Raw genomic sequence first — 11,719 nt, 5'->3', positions numbered from 1 at the left:
TGCAGCCATGAAATTAAAAGATGCTTACTCCTTGGAAGGAAAGTTATGACCAACCTAGACAGCATATTAAAAAGCAGAGACATTACTTTGCCAACAAAGGTCCATCTGGTCAAGGCTATGGTTTTTCCAGTGGTCATGTACAGATGTGAGAATTGGACTGTGAAGAAAGCTGAGGGCCGAAGAATTGATGCTTTTGGACTGTGGTGTTGGAGAAGACTCTTGAGAGTCCCTTGGACTGTAAAGAGATCCGACCAGTCCATCCTAAAGGAGATCAGTCCTGTGTGTTCATTGGAAGGACTGATGCTAAAGCTGAAACTCCAGTCCTTTGGCCACCTCATGCAAAGAGTTGACTCATTGGAAAAGACCCTGATGCTGGGAGGGATTGTGGGCAGGAGGAGAAGGGGACGACAGAGGATGAGATGGCTGGATGGCATCACCGACTTGATGGGCATGAGTTTGAGTAAACTCTGGGAGTTGGTGATGGACAGGGAGGCCTGGTGTGCTGTGATTCACGGGGTCACAAAGAGTCGGACACGACTGAGCGACTGAACTGAACTGAACTGAACTGATAGCCATGCAAAATGTCCAATCACCATACATTCAGCCATGTTAAATCAGTAGATAAGAGGATATCAACCTAGGCTACAGACTAAAGGCAATGTTTCAGGGCATTGAGCATAGATTAATCAAATATCCACAACTACTTTAATACCAGAACAGGATACTGTTTTGCCATAGTACAACATTATCATTTCCTTCTTGTAATTCCTTCACTCATCACCAGCATGTTCAAACACATGGATTAGGAAAGAAGAGTAGGTGAGGAAACCACTATTCAGTCCATCGTCCATGGAATGTCTATTTCCATGGGCTGTAACTGTCTAGATTATGACAGGAGACATCAATCTCAATTATCCATAGACTCAGATATAGAAAACAAACTAGTGGCTACCATTGGTGAGAGGGAAGGGAAGAGAGGCAAGATAGGCATAGAGATTAAGAGGTACAGACTATTACGTATCAAATAATGTAAATAAGCTATGATGCTAAATTGTACAACACAGGGAGCATAGTCAATATTTTAGAAAAACTATAAGTGGAGTAATACCTTTCAAAATTGTGAATCACTATGGTGTATACCTATGCTGCTGCTGCTGCTAATTCACTTCAGTCGTGTCCGACTCTGTGAGACCCCATAGACAGCTGCCCACCAGGCTCCCCCGCCCCTGGGATTCTCCAGGCAAGAACACTGGAGTGGGTTGCCATTTCCTTCTCCAATGTGTGAAAGTGAAAGTAAAAGAGAAGTCGCTCAGTCGTGTCCGACTCTCAGCGACCCCGTGGACTGCAGCCTACCAGGCTCCTCTATCCATGGGATTTTCCAGGCGAAAGCACTGGAGTGGGGTGCCATTGCATCCTCCAGGTGTATACTTATAACTTACCTAATATTGTACATCAACTATACCTCAATTTAAAACATCAAAAAGAAAAAACAGTGCTTGATTTTTACAAGTGATTCTCTGGAAGGGGAGATCAAATCTGTGTTTGACTAAGTATTCTGTTGGCTGAAGCAAGAACTTTACCTCAAGCAAAATTGTACAAAGGTAAGTTTATTTTTGTTACCCTCATTTTCTCAACACTGCCCATACTTCCTTCCATCTTTCAATTGTCAGGCTTTATAACTGCATCTTCTCTCCTTTTTGGAACCTGTCCTTGGAAACTACTGGGACACATAAACGTCCCAAAGTATTTAAGAGTGAGAGCAATTAAAAGGTACGAGTGCTGAGACCATCTGTGTTAACATGACTTAATTAAGAATACAGATCAGCTGAGACACCCGTCACCCCCCTCCCCCAACCCACAGGCTTCTGCGGTTGCCATGACGGCGGCCTTGTTCTGGGAGCCTTTGCAGGTCAAGTTCTACCTCTTCACCACGGCCACCACCATTGCGCATCAACAGCCTCTTTGCAGAGTTCTGGTTGGCGTCTCTGCTGCTTTCCTCCCTTGTTTGGTTCATGACAGCAGCCATTACTGACGTCAAAGATGGACCAGTGCGGAAATGTCTACTGATCTTTGGAGTGATAGTCTGTCCTTATGCAAGAAATGTGCAGGTTTGCATGTTATAAACTTTTTTTTTTTTTAGCCAGTGAGGGCTTGATGAGGGTAAACCCAGGTGAGCGCACCCTCTATGCACTGCGGTCTTATGTTTCTGGCTTGGGTTTTGAAATCACGAGTGGAGCATTTTCCTCTGTAAATACTCTGTCTGACTCTCTGGGGCCAGGCACAGTAGGCATTCTTTGAGACCCTCCGCAGTGCTTCAGAAATTCAACTTTCATGACACTGGTGAACATATCGCTGCCCATGTTCTAGAGCATCGTGTTTTTGGAAGTGCCTGTGAGAAGAAAAAGTGGCACACCCTTCTTGTCATCCTTCTCGCCCATCTACTGGTGTCAGCCCCAAGCTTCGTGAAGACTCACTGTGGAATAAATCTGGCGTCACTGTGCATCATACTGGTACTCACAGGCATCTGGCCATTCTCCATTTCTGCCAAAGCCTGAAACGCTGCCTGCTCTGCCAAGACTCAGACTTGCTCCTCTTCAACCAGTCCTCCAGACAACCTCCAAGGACCAGCACTTTTGAATCGGTAAGTTGCATCTTTAGTGGAAGCACAAGTGTGTCTTTTTCTATAAATCCCTTTTCCTGACGAATTTGGAAAAAACAAAGTTGTCTAGATATGATATAGCCTTCATGCCACAACTTTCTGAAAGGGATATATCAGTGGTATGTAATCTGGCTGCAAGTTAAAATCACCTGGTAAAACACAGAGTACTGATTTCTGGGCTGCACCTCCATGTTTAATTGATCTGGTACTTGATAATTTTTTAAAGCTTCTCAGATAATGCTGATGTGCATCCAGGTGGAAAAGCACTGATGTCCGAGTAGGAACTTTCTGAGAATTCTGTAAGTAAATAAAAATGAGATGTTTAGCTGTCTCCTGACTGAGTTTGTCTCCAGTCTCCATTGAGCAAGTAACTATTTGAGCGTCAAATCCTGGTTACCCTTCATCTTTCTGAGTTCTGAAGTCACAAAAGGTTAAAGGGCTATCACCTCCGTGAACTGTTTCACTTCACAGTACTCTGATTTCTGAGAATGTGAAAGGATGTGCTTCTAACTACAAAATTGCACTGATTTACTATGCCAATTTAACCAAAGTAAGCTATTGATTGTTAAACTGTATTTTTCTGTAGTTTTTCCCTTATAGATTTTGCTTTTTTGAGGCATTACATTGTTTTGAGCATAGATTCATTTTCTTTAACTAAAAAACCAATTATTCCTGACTTCCTGGGAAGGTATTATAAAACCAGGAATTTATGTGCATATGAAGAAAATAGGGAAAACCACTAGACCATTCAGGTATGACCTAAATCAAATCCCTTATGATTATACAGTGGAAGTGAGAAAGGATTCAAGGGATTAGATCTGATAGAGTGCCTGATGAGCTATGGACAGAGGTTCGTGACATTGTACAGGAGACAGGGATCAAGACCTTCCCCAAGAAAAAGAAATGCAAAAAAGTAAAATGGCTGTCTGAGGAGGCCTTACAAACAGCTGTGAAAAGAAAAGAAGCTAAAGGTAAAGGAGAAAAGGAAAGATATACCCATTTGAATGCAGAGTTCCAAAGAATAGCAAGGAGAGATAAGAAAGCCTTCCTCAGCGATCAATGCAAAGAAATAGAGGAAAACAATAGAATGGGAAAGACTAGAGATCTCTTCAAGAAAACTCAAGATACCAAGGGAACAATTTCATGCAAAGATGGGCTCAATAAAGGACAGAAATGGTAGGGACCTAACAGAAGCAGAAGATATTAAGAAGAGGTGGCAAGAATACACAGAAGAACTGTGTAAAAGATCTGCATGACCCAGATAATCACAATGGTGTGATCACTCACCTAGAGCCAGATGTCTTGGAATGTAAAGTCAAGTGGGCCTTAGGAAGCATCACTATGAACAAAGCTAGTGGAGATGATGGAATTCCAGTTGAGCTATTTCAAGTCCTAAAAGATAATGCTGTGAAAGCACTGCACTCAATATGCCAGCAAATATGGAAAACTCAGCAGTGGCCACAGGACTGGAAAAGATCAGTTTTCATTCCAATCCCTAAGAAAGGCAATCCCAAAGAATGCTCAAACTATTGCACAATTAATGTTCAAACTATCACACACTAGCAAAGTAATACTCAAAATTCTCCAAGCCAGGCTTCAACAGTACGTGAACTATGAACTTCCAAATGTTCAAGCTAGATTTAGAAAAGTCAGAGGAACCAGAGATCAAATTTCCAACATCCGCTGGATCATCAAAAAAGCAAGAGAGTTCCAGAAAAACATCTATTTCTGCTTTATTGACTATGTCAAAGCCTTTGACTGTGTAGATCACCACAAACTGTGGAAAATTCTTCAAGAGATGGGAAGACCAGACCACCTGACCTGCTTCCTGAGAAACCTGTATGCAGGTCAGGTAGCAACAGTTAGAACTGGATATGGAACAACAGACTGGTTCCAAATCGGGAAAGGAGTACGTCAAGGCTGTATATTGTCACCCTGCTTATTTAACTTCTATGCAGGGTACATCATGAGAAATGCTGGGCTGGAAGAAGCACAAGCTGGAATCAAGATTGCTGAGAGAAATAGCAATAACCTCAGATATGCAGATAACACTACCCTTATGGCAGAAAGCAAAGAAGAACTGAAGAGACTCTTGATGAAAGTGAAAAGGAGAGTGAAAAAGTTGGCTTAAAGCTCAATATTCAGAAAACTAATATCATGGCATCTGGTCCCATCACTTCATGGCAAATAGATGAGGAAACAGTGGAAACAGTGTCAGAGTTTATTTTGCGGGGCTACAAAATCACTGCAGATGGTGACTGCAGTCATGAAATTAAAAGAAACTTACTCCTTGGAAGAAAAGTTATGACCAACCTCGACAGCATATTAAAAAGCAGAGACATTACTTTGCCAAAAAGGTCCATCTGGTCAAGGCCATGGTTTTTCCAGTGGTCATGTGTGGATGTGAGAGTTGGACTGTGAAGAAAGCTGAGGGCCGAAGAATTGATGCTTTTGAACTGTGGTGTTGGAGAAGACTCTTGAGAGCCTCTTGGACTGCAAGGAGATCCAACCAGACCATACTGAAGGAAATCAGTCCTGAATATTCATTGGAAGGACTGATGTTGAAGCTGAAACTACAATACTTTGGCCACCTGATTCATAGAACTGACTCATTGGAAAAGACCCTGATGCTGGGAAAGATTGAAGGCAGGAGGAGAAGAGGACGACAGAGGATGAGATGGTTGGATGGCATCACTGACTCAATGGACATGAGCTTGAGTAAACTCTGGGAGTTGGTGATGGACAAGGAGGCCTGGTGTGCTGCAGTCCATGGGGTCACAAAGAGTTAGACACAACTGAGCGACTGAACTGAACTGCCATTAAGTCTTTTCTGGGTGTGTCTCCAAACAGCATTTACCTGCTAAGTGCTGGCTGTTGGATTTGTTGAGGTGAAGCCCAATGTTCTGTCTCTGAGCAGCTCCGCAGGTTTGCTCAGTGATAACCCTGGGACAGGATTCACTGGAAGCTAGTGGAAGTTTGGACAGAAAACAAGCCAGTAGCGTGGTGTTCACAGTAGGGTGGTGTCCTGTATTACTAACACTTCCATCCAAGTGGTATAGTGGAAAATTGAAAATATGTCCTCAAATACGATATTCATGCTTTTACATAATCCATATATTCTTTAAATACGGTAAATGCCCTTAAGTTTTGGAACCACATACAGCATTCACATTTTAGGAATACCTAAGATGTTTTTGGGCTTCCCAGGTGGCCTTAGTGATAAAGAACCTGCCTGCCAATGCAGGAGATATAAGAGAAGCATATTCCATCCCTGGGGCGGGCATGGCAACCCTCTCCAGTGTCCTTGCCTAGAGAATCCCGTGGACAGAGGAGCCTGAGGCTACAGTCCACAGGGTCATTAATAGTTGGACACACCTGAAGTGACTTAGCACACAAGATGTTTGTTCAACTTCCAAACATCACTCTTGGTTTCCTTTATAAAGGAGAATTGTGCCTTTAGTAATTAGAAATTGCTCGAAGTTGATGGTTTCTAGGGAGCTGATGTGTTCTGTGAGAAGTGGAAATTCCCTGCATATTCAAGCAGGAACACGGTGAAGCGTGTGTGTGCAGTGGAACAGCCAAAAGAAATACAAGCAGCAATGAGAGGACTTGACAGTGATGGGAGGGATGGAAGGATTTGGTGATATTATGATGGGGGGAGAGTAATGGACATGTTTAAAATGGAAACATGGCCAGTAATTTGGGCTAGCTGCACATCTGTCCAGGGACCAAAACCTTACACATAATCTAGACCTTTATTGATGAAATCCCCTTTTATGTTTAAATAATTCAAATTTTTTGATCTAGGGTTTCAAGAGGAGTAAGGTTTCTAGCAAGGCTGTAAACAGTCCCATAAGCAATTACAATTATTCCCCTAAAGTCTACTTGAGCACTAATACCAATGCTTCTGCTGGGGTTTGCTGTTTTCCACTTTTGTACAAGATTTTCTTTAGGTGAGTCATACAAGGGTCAAAGACATAGAGACTAAACAGTGATATTTACTGTGCAGAGTTGAAAGGAATAAGATACCTGTTGAACTAGGCTTCATTCCTATTGGAGCACGGTGTTCTTTAATAAACAGGGTAAGAAAAATGTAGAGTTGGTTTATCACTGTTGACTTACAATTCTCTTAAATGGATACTCCGATAAAACATTTGTGGATCTTTGAAGGCTAGAAAAATCTGAAAATATTAGTATCACTCATACTTGAGCTCTGAGGATGTCCTCTGTGCATTAGTAGTTTAATCTTAAGTAAGCAATCTGGACCACTATGAAATGTCATTTAAAAAACATCTTGGACAAGACAATTTTCTTTGATGGTGAGACTATTTTCTTAGTTTAGGAAATTGTTGGCTAATCCTTGCTTGACTGAGTGCCAAGGAAACCCAGAAGGAGAGTAGTCTTCCTTTGTTGCTGTGTATATATTAAGATGTGTTTTATTTATTTTTATTTTTTTGCATTTGTTACTTGTGATGAGTTTTCTGAGCCCTGACAGTGTTTGGAGAGGAGGTGACGGTGTTAATCTTGTGTTCTTCTCCACACAGAGCTTTCTCAGTTTGGAGGGAAATGTGGCTATGTTCCAAGTTGACCTTGGAAAATGAGTATTGTTGCAGCATTTGTCTATGTTTCCATGTACATCAGAGTTTGACTCTCTAATAAGTTTGTATTTTTTTAAACTCATTTGAATCCGGAGTTGTAGCTGGAGATTATGTTACCTTTGATCCTGGCCTGCCTGCCTGGCAATACAGTAGGAGCAGCCTCTTTTAAGAGCATCTTTGTGAACTCATAGCTGAAAGGAATACATGGTGTCTGTAGACTGTATAGAAAATAGAAAATGGCTTTTGTTCCCAATATTGCATTTTTGTTGTCAACCACTTTTGAGCGTTTGCTGAGAGTGACAGATACGCATCAAAAATGCTAGGTGTTCTTATCTGTTGAGTTGGTGCAATACAAGGGGTCGTGACAGATGCGTCCTCCTACGTAATCTTCTTCCCACTTGCCTCAAACTAGCCCCAGGCCTGGGACTAGTGGTCAGAGTGGGCCTGAGGGCTCCAGGGAAGCCAGGGCGCCAGCCTGTCTCAGACACCAGCAGCGTGCTTCCTGGGAAGAGCTCCTGAGAGTGCTGGCTTTTTGTTGGCTAAGTTTTCACTGGGCCCCACCATTCCTAAGTCAAGAGAGACAAAGTAGATGCCACAACTAAAGAATTTTAAAGTTCTTTGCTTAGAACGCTTTATTTATAACTGCAGTTTTTACAATTCTCATTTAATAAGAGACTTCATTCCATTAAATGTAGTGTTCAGAGGAGTGGGCACTGTCTTTATGTACAATATTTATCATTTCATTTAAGTTATACTCTTATGTCATGTATAGCTTGCACTAATCAGACCTTGCATTCAAAAGTATTTTCCAGCAAACAATAAAACGACTGTTTGTCACCGCCCCCCCAAAAAAAAGAATATAGATCAGCTCTGTCAACATGAATTAGTTGTTTGTTCCAGGAAACTTTGCCTGGGAAAGATAAAGCTATAAACCAATTTTTTAAAAATTCACTGTTTGCTTCAGGAAACTTCCCACAGATAATTAATGGAAACAAGAGTCTTCTCACCTAGGCAAATACTTGCTTATCATACAAAGTTTCCTCGTGAAGGCTTTTTTCAAGACCCATGTGTCATAGGGTCTACTACTTCCAAACTAGTACATTACGAGTGTTGCCCAGTCCAGATCAGGTCTTCAAAGATCTTCCTCAAAACTACTTTGAGCTCAGACCCCAAAGCCCTAAAATTAGACCACTGGCTTCCACATTCTGAGACCCTGCTGGGGTTGGTAAGGTGGTGGTCTCCCTTGCAGCTGCTGAGTCGCTTCTGTCGTGTCCGACTCTGTGCGACCCCATAGACGGCAGCCCACCAGTCTCCCCCGTCCCTGGGATTCTCCAGGCAAGAACACTGGAGTAGGTTGCCATTTCCTTCTCCAATATGTAAAAGTGAAAAGTGAAAGTGAAGTCGCTCAGTCGTATCCGACTCTTCGCGACCCCATGGACTGCAGCCCACCAGGCTCCTCCCTCCATGGGATTTTCCAGGCAAGAGTACTGGAGTGGGGTGCCATTGCCTTCTCCAGTCTCCCTTGCTACAGCAAGTTTTAATACATTTAGCTTTCCTTTTTTCATAGGTTGATGATTTACTGGGGAGTTCAACAGTACTACCTATAAGATAGTAACCTATGTTTCTCTAGGTCACAGCAGGCTGAGAATAAAACTTTCGAGTAATATTTCTCTGACAAGTTAATGGCAAAGACAGAAAACATGCGTGCCCATCTAGTAATAACTAAGGAATCTCAAGTTCTCCAAAGCTGCCCACCTATTGCTAGAAGATCTAAGGGTCTTCTAGATGTACTCATGAACAAATCTCAGTATCCACTCATTGCTGAGGCTTCTGCTGAATTCAGACTTAAAAAGGAAATGGCACTATAGTTGGAACCCATTATCGAGCTTCTTCTTTGTGTGTGTGGAAACTATCAGCCTCCCCTAAAGTCACTGTTTCTGCTGCCCACCAGTTAGGCCATCGCTGTTTGAGTCTTCTGAAGTTGATCATGTGTCCAAAGGTGGCCAGAATCAGTGCTGCTCATATCAGTCTCCAGGGCTGAAGTCAGGAAGGATTCCTGGTGAAGAATGCTTGCAAAACCACCAGGTTACACTGTATAAGCCATTACCTGCTCCATATGTGTATGTGACTGGTGGGATCCCACATAACATATTACTGAGGTGCATCTGGACAATGGGGGAAATAAGCAGAACGCAAAGGATCGAGAAAAATCTTTCATTCATTGATTCCTTCTTTCATATGTACAGCAAATATTTGAGTGTCCCCTGGCTGTAACAAAAAGGAGTTTATTAATGGCCTTAAAATGTTCTCATCCAACAGGAAGTTTTGGCATCCATTCTCCATTCACCCCTGATTTTCTATGTGTCACAAACAGTGCACTGGAGATCAAATGAGCAAGACAGACAGTCCTCACCAAGCCAAAGGGCAGAATGGGGAAAGAGATAATGAAACAATGGGAATATAGAATGGCCAGTTCAGTGGAAGGAAAGCAGGTGGTGATATAAGGGCAAAAAACCAAGGTAAACCAATCCACATGTTAAAATCAGGGCAGTCTCTGTGTAATAACCATCTGTGAAGTTTCAGAAACAGGAGAACATAATGTTCTCAAGGAACGAAGTTTATATGGGCAGAGTGTATCCTATGAAGGAAACAAGAGGATACATGAAGCTAGAGATTGGGAAACAGACCATGGAAAGTCATGTTGAGTTTAGAATTTACTTACAGGAGAAAAAAAAAGACTATTGAGAGCTTTAACAACGGGTGTAAATCAATGAAATTTTCAGAGTGGTTACTCTGGATACATTGTGGAGAATGAATTTGAGGGAAGAAAACAGAGGCAGGAAATCTACTAAGAAGCTATTGAGATGACTCAAGTAGGAAATTAAGGCTTCCTGGACTAGTGTGCTGACAGTGATGATGGGGGAATAAAAGATAGGACAGATTTGAGAAATAGAGAGGAAATAGACTTGATTGTCAGTGGCAATTGGCTGGGGCAGTGAAAGAGATGGGAATTCATCCCTCTCAGCAGATGAGTCAGGTCACATCACTCCTCAGCTCAGAACCCTGAAGTGGCTTCCATCTCATGCAGAATGAAAGCTAAAATCTTCACAGTGAGCCACAAGGATGAAAAAGTCTGTACAACACAGCCCTACCCTAGCCCTGTTGCTTCAGTGGGTTCACCCCTCCTGCCATCCTGCCAGCTCACTGTATCTCACCCACTCCAATATCCTGCTCTTCTCAGACATTCCAAGCATGAGCTTACCTTCCAGTCTTTGTGTTTGCTCTGCCAAGATACCAGTAGGGTTCATACCCGTGCCTCTTCAAGTCTTTTTTTAAATATCACCTTTTCAGTGAGGCTTCTCATCATCATCCACTAAACATTCCAACTTCTGTGACAGTATCCCAAGTTTTCTTCTTATTACCCATCACTTTTTGACTTATGGTATAGAGTAATTTACTTTTTTGTTATTAGAAATAATATTTTGGTTATTACTTAGAATATAAGTTCCTTGAAGGAAGGAATTTTTGTCTTGTTTTGTTCATTATTGTATCCCCATTTCCTAGAATACCCAGGATGTAGTAAGCACTCAATTTTTATTGAATGAATTAATGGGCAGCACCATGTCTGTAGCCTGACCAACCGGTCAGATAGTGGTTCTAATCACTAATCTGGAAGTATGAGAGATGGGGAAGGTTTGCATAGAAAAGCTTATGAATTCAGTTTGGGATCATTTGCTCAGTACCACAACTATAATATTAAGGGCATGATACTATTATATAAGTCAAAACTGTTAGCAACATTTCAACTTGCTTAGAAAAACAGGAGCCAAACTCTTCTGTGAGAGAACAACCTACAGAATTCCAAAGCCGCTGTCACTGATGAGGCGTGTGCACTGGTTCCCTGCAAGTCAGCCAATAAGACAGTCAATCAATATACATCAAGAAGAGGTCAGCAACCCTGGACTGTTCAAAGTGGCATAAGTCATACAGTGGTGTGGATACTCAGAATAATTACATTTAGGGATTCTTTTTGAGGTCTTGTATATCTTGTATATCTAGACAAAGGATTGACAAATAATCATTAGATAATGTTGAGGCAATATACTCAATTTTTCACCTAGCAAAGGTTAACATTTACTCCTCAAATTATAAATCAGATATCAAATAAGAAGTAGACTAATGGAGAATAAGATGAGCTAACTTGCAGAGAAAATGCTAGTAAAGTGCATTCAAGTTCTTGGTACCTAAATTTGTTTTCTTTTTGTTTCCTTAACAATTTAGAAACCCTGATCAACTCTAAATAGTGTTTTGCAGCCCCAGATGAGAACACATTTTTACAAGTGTGTATGTTTCAAACTTTAGCATGTATCAGAATCCCCTAGAAGACTTTTTATTCCTGGGCCCCCAAGTCTGGAAGTTCTGATTCAGTAGATCTTGAATGGGCCCCCAAATTTGCATCTCT

The 11,719-nt window shown here is 41.8% G+C and overlaps 1 pseudogene; it reads left to right on the top strand.

The window, feature by feature from the left end:
* The first annotated feature begins 1,876 nt into the window (after positions 1 to 1,876).
* LOC110128606 (gamma-secretase subunit APH-1B pseudogene) overlaps positions 1,877 to 11,719 on the top strand; it is an 82,249-nt pseudogene continuing 72,406 nt past the window's right edge.

This window comes from Odocoileus virginianus, chromosome 4 (assembly GCF_023699985.2).
Source record: "Odocoileus virginianus isolate 20LAN1187 ecotype Illinois chromosome 4, Ovbor_1.2, whole genome shotgun sequence".
Lineage (NCBI taxonomy): Eukaryota > Metazoa > Chordata > Mammalia > Artiodactyla > Cervidae > Odocoileus > Odocoileus virginianus.
The sequence above is the reverse complement of the archived record's forward strand: the minus strand, read 5'-3'. Positions and strand labels throughout refer to the sequence as shown.